This window comes from Nannobrachium achirus (genome assembly GCF_963921795.1).
Source record: "Nannobrachium achirus genome assembly, contig: SCAFFOLD_112, whole genome shotgun sequence".
Lineage (NCBI taxonomy): Eukaryota > Metazoa > Chordata > Actinopteri > Myctophiformes > Myctophidae > Nannobrachium > Nannobrachium achirus.
In genome coordinates, this window is record NW_027665015.1 from 66591 (window position 1) to 75999 (window position 9409).

The following is a 9409-nucleotide window of genomic DNA, read 5'->3' on the forward strand; positions in this document are numbered from 1 at the left end:
GCAGGAAGTGTGTACAAATTCTAATCTATAAACATCTCAAATGGCGTTTATAATCTTAATGTTTTTATTTGGCCTTTATAGATCTAAATGTGCTCAGATTTGGCTATACTGGGTGTGTTAGCAACATAGCCTCTCCAAACGTTTGGCTCACACGCCGCCTATGCCAACAAACAAAACCAACAAATGTTCTTTTTTACAAGCGAGCCCACACTGTTTCGTAGGAACAGTATCTCTAATTTGTTATATTATTATTAGTGGCCAAGGCCACGAAGTGGCAAATGGCCACTCATTGATATTGGACTTTCTCATTATTATTATTCTTCCGCCACTTTTTCTCTAGCGGCTAGACCGTGCAGTCGCTTTTTACGAAACTCGGCAGTATGGCAGAGGACTATGCCAAACGGCAAAAACACGAAGCTCGCAACAATCGGCCAAAGGGTGGCGCTGTAGGAAGCCTTTGAAAAATGCCAACTTTGAACTGGTGTAGCTCATGCCCTGTTTCAGGTACAGCAATGAAACCTGTATACACTTATGCGTCTCCTCATGCCGAACAACTTTTACGCTCTGACTTTTGTCCTCTGACCTTTACCTCTCCCACAATTTTGAATTATATGAAAAACAGTCAAAATCTATCTCCTCCTGGGATTTTCGCGTAACGTGCGCGAAACTTTTTTTACATGAACTTTGGACTAACACGGTCATCGCACAGCGGCCGGATTTTCTTTAAAGCGAAACATTATTTTTTAATAATTCACTGTATAATGCAGTTTCATGCAAATTATTCTTCTGCCTCTAAATCATACATGCAAAGTGACACGTTCATGGCATTTGGCAAATATGTAGAGGGTTAGTCCAAATATCACTGAAAGCAATCTTACTCCAATTGGCCAAAGGGGGGCGCTATACGAAGCGTTTGAAAACTCAAACTTTAAAGGGGCATAAGTCATGCCTCGTTTCGTTTGAAGACATGCAACTTGGTTACACGCGTGCCTTGACTCAAGCGGAAGCCATCTGTGTCTTTGTTAAGTACGCTCCGTCCTTAGATTTTCTGCCATTTTGAGCAGTTTGTAAAACACTTAAACCCGCTTTTATTCCGGAACTTTCGCGTCACGTGCACGGAACTTTTTTTACATGAACTTTGGACCAATATCTAAAGATCTGTCAGATCGGATTTTTTAAAAATTTAAACATGCTTTTTTAATAATTCAATCAATATTGCATTTTTATGCAAATTATTCTTCTGCCTCTAAAACATACATGCAAAGTAAAATTTTCATGATGAACTACTGTAGAGGGTTAGTCCAAATATCACTGAAACCAATCTTACCCCAATTGGCCAAAGGGGGGCGCTATATCATTTTGAAAGAAGGCGTCAAGTACATTACATGAAACTTTTTCTTTTTTCTTTTCTTTAAAAAAAAAAAAAGACAGGTCCATTATGTGTCACTGCCGTAGTGTAGTGGTCAGTGCCTGTGCCTGGTATACGGATGGTTATCAGTTCAAACCCCACTTCGGGTTGAGTTGATGTTAACATCCTGGATGCGCATGGCATGTGCATATGTCAAACTCTTTAATGTTGACACGTCTGATCTAACTCCAGATCACGTCCATGTTTAAAATGAGCCCCACAACTACTGTAGATTTACATGAAACTTTTTCTTTTTTCTTTTCTTTTTTTTTTTCAATGACAGGTCCATTATGTGTGACTGCCGTAGTGTAGTGGTCAGTGCCTGTGCCTGGTATACGGATGGTTGTCAGTTCAAATCCCACATCGGGTTGAGTTGATGTTAACATCCTGGATGCCCATGGCATATGTCAAACTCTTTAATGTTGACACGTCTGATCTAACTCCAGATCACGTTCATGTATAAAATGAGCCCCACAACTACTGTAGATTTACATGAAACTTTTTCTTTTTTCTTTTCTTTTTTTTTTTAAAATGACAGGTCCATTATGTGTTACTGCCGTAGTGTAGTGGTCAGTACCTGTGCCCGGTATACGGATGGTTGTCAGTTCAAACCCCACGTCGGGTTGAGTTGATGTTAACATCCTGGATGCCCATGTCATGTGCATATGTCAAACTCTTTAATGTTGACACGTCTGATCTAACTCCACACGTCTGATCTAACTCCAGATCACGTTCATGTTTAAAATGAGCCCCACAACTACTGTAGAGGGTAAGTCCAAATATCACTGAAACCAATCTTACCCCAATTGGCCAAAGGGGGGCGCTATATCATTTTGAAAGAAGGCGTCAAGTACATTACATGGAACTTTTTCTTTTTTCTTTTCTTTTTTTTTTTAAATGACAAGTCCATTATGTGTGACTGCCGTAGTGTAGTGGTCAGTGCCTGTGCCTGGTATACGGATGGTTGGCAGTTCAAACCCCACATCGGGTTGAGTTGATGTTAACATCCTGGATGCCCATGGCATGTGCCTATGTCAAACTCTTTAATGTTGACACGTCTGATCTAACTCCAGATCACGTTCATGTTTAAAATGAGCCCTTCTCTACCGGCCGTTTTTTTTTTTCTGTTCTGAGTAAAAGACAATATGATCACTCGAAAATGTCAGAAATACTCAGATTACATTGATTTCACCCCAAGCCTCCAAAATATAAAAAATAAATCAATAAAATCAAGGCACTCAGCCTACATAGAAGTTTTTTTTTTTAAACAAACATGGTTAACAGATCCTGCGGCTGCCTAGTGTAGTGGTCAGGGCATATGCCTTTCATGCAAAAGGTAGTTGGATCGAATCCCGCTTGGGGTTTATATAAGCATAATACCATGACATTTGGTAGACTTTACAGTTTGGTTCCTTGAACAATGTCTGATATGGAGCCTTCCTATAAATGTCCCCCAACCCCCCTTGATGCGTATTTTAATATCCGCCATTACTAAATAATGTATTTTGCATCATAAATCCTGAAACAAGCATTATAATACAAACTGTCATGTCTACACCTATGTTGTGATTTTCAAGGATTGCAATGATATCATGTACCAGTTCCAGTGGCCTAGTGGTTTGAGTGTCTGCTCTGGGGCTGGGGAACAATTGCCTACCTAGGGGGGGAAGGGGGAAAAAATGGAAGGGGAGAGGGGGGGAAGAAGGAAAAAAGAGGAGAGAGAGAAAAAGAAAGAGAAAAGGAGCGTGGAAGGGATGAAAAATGCAACAGGCCAGTCTCCGTGTGCATCTCCCCAGTGATCTGTCCAAATAGTTTATGAGTATATATGATAGATTCATGAACATTTTGACTTTTGTCGATTTTAGGTATGGTTGGTGAGGATCCGAAGGTCGTGGGTTTGATTCCCACCTACGCCGGGTCAGGTGTTCGATTCCCACCTACGCCATGCAAAAATAAAACTCAATGAATGAAAGAAACGTCCTCATTGTTTTAACCATCTCTAAATGAACCACGAAATCAATTTTCTCACCATCATCTCTAACCTATTTGTACTATTGTATTACTACAATACAACATGTAGGCCTACGGTACATTGGCACATATTGACAGATGCCTGTTAAGTATAACCCTTGTGAGACTGTACTTCATTCATAGATGTATTGTACATCTATTCATATTCACTGGTGATAGATGTACACAGTATATATGCATTTATATATTCACTGTACATATTATGTATTGTCATACTTATAATTATTATTATTTTATATAATTATATAACATAATAATTATTTTCTCTTATTCAGAGATCTACTGCAAATGCAGATCAGTATTTATTTCATCTTGGTTTGGAACAAATTCACTTAGAAGTACCTTGTATTTCATTCTAACTAATGCTGCTGACATCTACACACATTTCTTTTTAAATCTTACTCTGTATGAGTTGTAACAAACACACATCTTCAATATTATGACATCTGGACTTATTTCCAATGGGGATCAACCAAGTCAACCATTGAGGTAAAAGCATAACATATTTCATTAAGTAAAAATTGCAACTGCATGAAAGGTAAATATAAATTTAATCTAAAAGATTCAAATACAACAGGGTATTCCCACATACAACACAAACATTGTGACAACAAATATATATGAATACATCATCACTGTTGGGTGGGACACCCTGTATGTCCAAAACGTGTTTACTTATCACTTATTTCTTATCACTATTTAAAAAATAGTAATCTAAAATAGTGAAAATAGCTGATCTACAAGCTGACAACATGTCAGCATGTGGGACTATAGATCTGCTAACATGGTGAAAATAGACAATCTACAAGCTGACAACACTTTGATGCGTTGTGGGCTTGAAGATCTGCTATTTTCACTACTTTTGTGCAACACTCATGTATGATAAAGTAGGGCATTCATTTACAATAAAATACAATAAAAAGGAACATGGTTTCTGCCAGACAGCGACAATGTTGATGGTTCTGGTGGCAGGTGCAGAGAGAACAGCTGAGTTCTGGGAGACAGCAAAGGAGAAATAGAGAGAAATATGTATAATCAATACAAATTCAGTGTCACACAGGTGACAGTTTATATATATATATATATATATATATATATATATATATATACACACACACACACACACACACACACACACACACACACACACACACACACACACACACACACACACACACAAACAGTACTAGGAGACAATAAAATGAATGCTGACCTATTAATATAGCACCCTATTTGACAATTGATTGATTGATTGAGGGTACAGAACAGTACAGTTCATTGATACAAGATCAACTAAAAGGACCACAAGAACGCTTTTGGGATTAAATGTGGGTCTCTTTGTACTCAACTAATACAGAAAGGGTCACATTCTCATACATAATTCGGTAGTCCGTGCGAATTATGGGAGGGAAGAAGTTGCAACATTCTTGCATATAGGATACGTTTGCTCCACTTTGTCAACCGCAACAAGGAATCGCTTAATAGTCCACGTCTGTCCACGGGACATGTATGTATCCAAGCTGCTTAATAATGCATCCTCCATCTCCCTGTGTTTCTTAATTCTTCAAGTTCAACCACAATGTAACCAGGCGGTAGCCTAGCCCTATTTACCTCGGAAACGGGCGATCAAAAAATAAAACGAGCGGCGGCCAGCAGACTCGCAAAATCTTGCAATAAACCAAAGAGCAACTACTTTAGCAAGATACGTCTCTCTCTCTCTCTCTCTCTCTCTCTCTCTCTCTCTCTCTCTCTCTCTCTCTCTCTCTCTCTCTCTCGCTCAGTCTCTCTCGCTCAGTCTCTCTCTCTCTCTCTCTCTCTCTCTCTCTATCTGTGTGTCTGCGCTCCGCGCATGAAGCGTCTCCATTTGGACATGTTTTGGCACAGAGCGAGAGAGATGGAGAGAGAAAGCGAGTGAGACAGACGAGACCCACAAAGACCCATATTATATTATGCCTATAAGCCTACTGGTATATAGAAGGATTCCTTTTATCTGACTGAGCAACTCCTCACATATAGGCCTACACTATATGCGCGATAGAGGGTAAACTGTAGCTATCGAAACCACGGTTTTTGGGGGGATTGGGAATGTCACCTTACAGGATTACGTTTTGTTCTGGTTTAAGTTCATCATGGCTCGGTCAATTATGAAGCGATTAAAACAAATAAAACGTCACCTCATTCCTTGAAAAGCCTCACTTCCATGACCAATGACTATTGTGTCCCTATTACATCTAAAGATTTAAACGTTGGCTGAACTGCCAGTGCGCCATGCAGTGCGCTCCCAAAATGAACAAACTGATAGTGCGCACAGCGCACTGCCACCCTGGCAATGCCGATACGAAATTAATAGGGCATTCATATTATTCAAGTCATTATACAGCCTACCAAAAGCTGTATGGTTTAAAGTAGGCCTAATTAATATAGGTATAGGATAGACTATAATGCAGCACTCGGTGTGTAAAGCCCTGTGTTGGTTCTGTCTGTTCGCTTCACAATCACTTTTGTAGAATGCAACACAAACTCAAATTTCTCGTTTGTGTCATTTCCTGACAGTCGCTCTAAGGAAACTCTTACATTTAAATGCATTAAACTCTCTTTTCTGATCGCTGATCTCAACTTTGGCCATTTTCCTCCTCCCCAGCGGAGCACTGCGCCGTCAGCGCAGAGTCGCCGACTGCGCCCAATGAATGCGTTACTTGTGGTGAGATTTACAGAAGCGGAATATACCAAGTCAATCAGGGGGAACTTGATAAATATAGGGGAGGAAACACGTATGAAAAATAACAAAAGAAAACATTTTTTAATACAAAATTCAACAAATGAAAGTTGCATGGACCCCCCTCCAGCCAAAATAAAAAAGTCATGGTCCCCCCTGACAATCAAATTATTATTTGAGAACCCCCCCCCCCGCTATGGACTATACCAACCTTAAGTATTAGACGAACACTCCCTAATAGGATTTAAACCCAAGAAAGCACAATGCCTTGCGTGGGTCCTTTTGTACTAAATGTATAAGAGAAACACATAGATCTATAAACCACTAATTTGTTTGTTATGCTTTGTTGATGAGCCAAATGTAGTTTTCTCCTTTTCACTTTCATTAACATACTATATGACTCCTTATCTTAATGGTTCAATGACACTGACAATACCTTAAAAATATATATACATATAATAATAGCCTAATATTGCAATAGCAGGACAGTAACTTAGCTATGTAATCCATAGGATCTATTAAAATGTCTTTACAAATAAAGCATTGACTAGATAGTATTGGCCAGCCATGGATCAAATGAAAGACAGTAGCAGACACCATCACCATGCCTATTGCCTACATGAAGAATGTTATTGTATATGTATGGTAATGCATTTCATGCAGATGACCAGACCATTACCATAGTAATTTGTCACGAAACTTACCTTGAATGTTAGGATAACAAAGCCAGTGTCCAAGTGTCCATTCATCCAAAGGTCTCTAAGTGACAATTGTTTGTTTTTAACGTCGGACGCTGCATTAAGAGAATGTGGCTCACTTCACTCTAACGCTGTTCATAGCCCTCCCGTGTGCTTTCTATTTGCTGCTCTGTGCTCAGATCTTGTCTAGAGCCCGCCTACTGTATCCGGTAATGTGTAAGCACACGTTAAAGCAAGTAGCGTTTCCATATCCGCTCTGGCCCCAGACCGGAACAGCAACCTGAAAAGACGGCGCGTGATTGGTTGGAATCCCGCAAGGGACGGTGTGTTTTGATCGGGGAGGGGAGGAGAAATGAAAAAGGAGTCCGGCGATTTTATTGGCAGACACATGGACGTGCGACGGGAGGTGCTTTGATTGGAAAGAAATCACCGCGGGGGAGATCTTCCATTGGCGACAATTGAATCCGGCCTCTTTTTATTTGGACGCGAGGAGCCCCGCGGTTGGCCAGTAAAGGAGGAAGCGAGGTAGGCGAGCGCTCGCCGGGTAGCCCTGAGACTAGGAGATCTGGGTTCAAACCCGGGTCGCGTCATACCAAAGATTCTAAAAAATGGGACCCAGTGCCTCCCTGCTTGAAACTTAGCATCAAGGGTTGGATTGGGGTTAACTCTCTGCGACATACTAGCGTCATGTCCAGGGGGTGTACTTGTACATCAAGCTGCCTTACGCTACAGAAACAGGAGATAGGCTCCTGCCCTATGAGATTCATAGCCTGGCCGATTCATATGGTCTTCATAGCTCAGCAAGGCTTACTATGTACATCATCAAACTGTCCAGGTGCATAGTATCACAGTTTTTTTTTATGTCTGTTGCATATAGGCCTACAGTCTTTTGCATACATGTTGTGTAGAGGCCAATTTGTGCTTTTACCTATAACCACCGATTAGTGTAAAACTTTGTATGCACACTTCCCAGAGGCCAAGGAAAAACCTGTGCCCTGCATTTTTCACATCTGCCATTTATAGTGCCACCAGAAGGCTGACTTACAGTATGTAAAACACATTATTCGATATTACTCCTTCAGATTTTATCCGAAAACCACACAAATCAGTACACAGTATCTCTACAGTGATGTAATCATGACAGATTTGTCAGATATCATATTCTATCTAATTGGCTAACATTGAATTCCATGGTTTGCAGGATTGCTCCTTTTTGAACAAAATGTCTCAAACGCAGCCTGCTATGTGTGTGAGATTTTGCACACACATTCCCACTAGGCCAAGGAACAGATGCCACCCTTCTCACATTGGCCTGTTATAGCGCCACCAGCGGGTCAATTTTTGCAAAACACATTTTTCGAACAAAATGCTTCAAATCCTGCATGCAGCGTCCGATTGCCGTGAAAGGCCCAAGAACACGTGGCACCCTTTTCACTTTGGCCTATTATAGAGTCACCACTAGGCCAAAAAAAAACCTACCTGACCTGCCGGAGTCCTGTTCGGAAGAACACTGCTTCTAGTTTTTCTTTGATATCTTCTTTGCTTTCCCTTGATGCCTTTTTGCTTTCCTGCTTTTTATGCCTTGGCCACTTTATCGCTGCTTGCAGCTATATTTAGTGGCCAAGGCCACGAAGTGGCAAAAGGCCACTCATTGTTATTGGACTTCAGCACTATTATTAGTGGCCAAGGCCACGAAGTGGCAAATGGCCACTCATTGATATTGGTCTTTCCCATTATTATTATTCTTCCGCCACTTTTTCTCTAGCGGCTAGACCGTGCAGTCGCTTTTTACGAAACTCGGCAGTATGGCAGAGGACTATGCCAAACGGCTAAAACGCGAAGCTCGCAACAATCGGACAAAGGGTGGCGCTGTAGGAAGCCTTTGAAAAATGCCAACTTTGAACAGGTGTAGCTCATGCCCTGTTTCAGGTACAGCAATGAAACCTGTATACACTTATGCGTCTCCTCATGCCGAACAACTTTTACGCTCTGACTTTTGACCTCTGACCTTTACTTCTCCCACAATTTTGAATTATATGAAAAACAGTCAAAATCTATCTCCTCCTGGGATTTTCGCGTAACGTGCGCGAAACTTTTTTTACATGAACTTTGGACCAACACGGTCATCGCACAGCGGCCGGATTTTCTTTAAAGCGAAACATTATTTTTTAATAATTCACTCAATGTTGCAGTTTTATGCAAATTATTCTTCTGCCTCTAAATCATACATGCAAAGTGACACGTTCATAGCATTTGGCAAATATGTAGAGGGTTAGTCCAAATATCACTGAAAGCAATCTTACTCCAATTGGCCAAAGGGGGGCGCTATACGAAGCGTTTGAAAACTCAAACTTTAAAGGGGCATAAGTCATGCCTTGTTTCGTTTGAAGACATGCAACTTGCTTACACGCGTGCCTTGACTCAAGCGGAAGACATCTGTGTCTTTGTTAAGTAAGCTCCGCCCTTAGATATTCTGCAATTTTGAGCAGTTTGTAAAACACTTAAACCCGCTTTTATTCCGGAACTTTTGCGTCACGTGCACGGAACTTTTTTTAC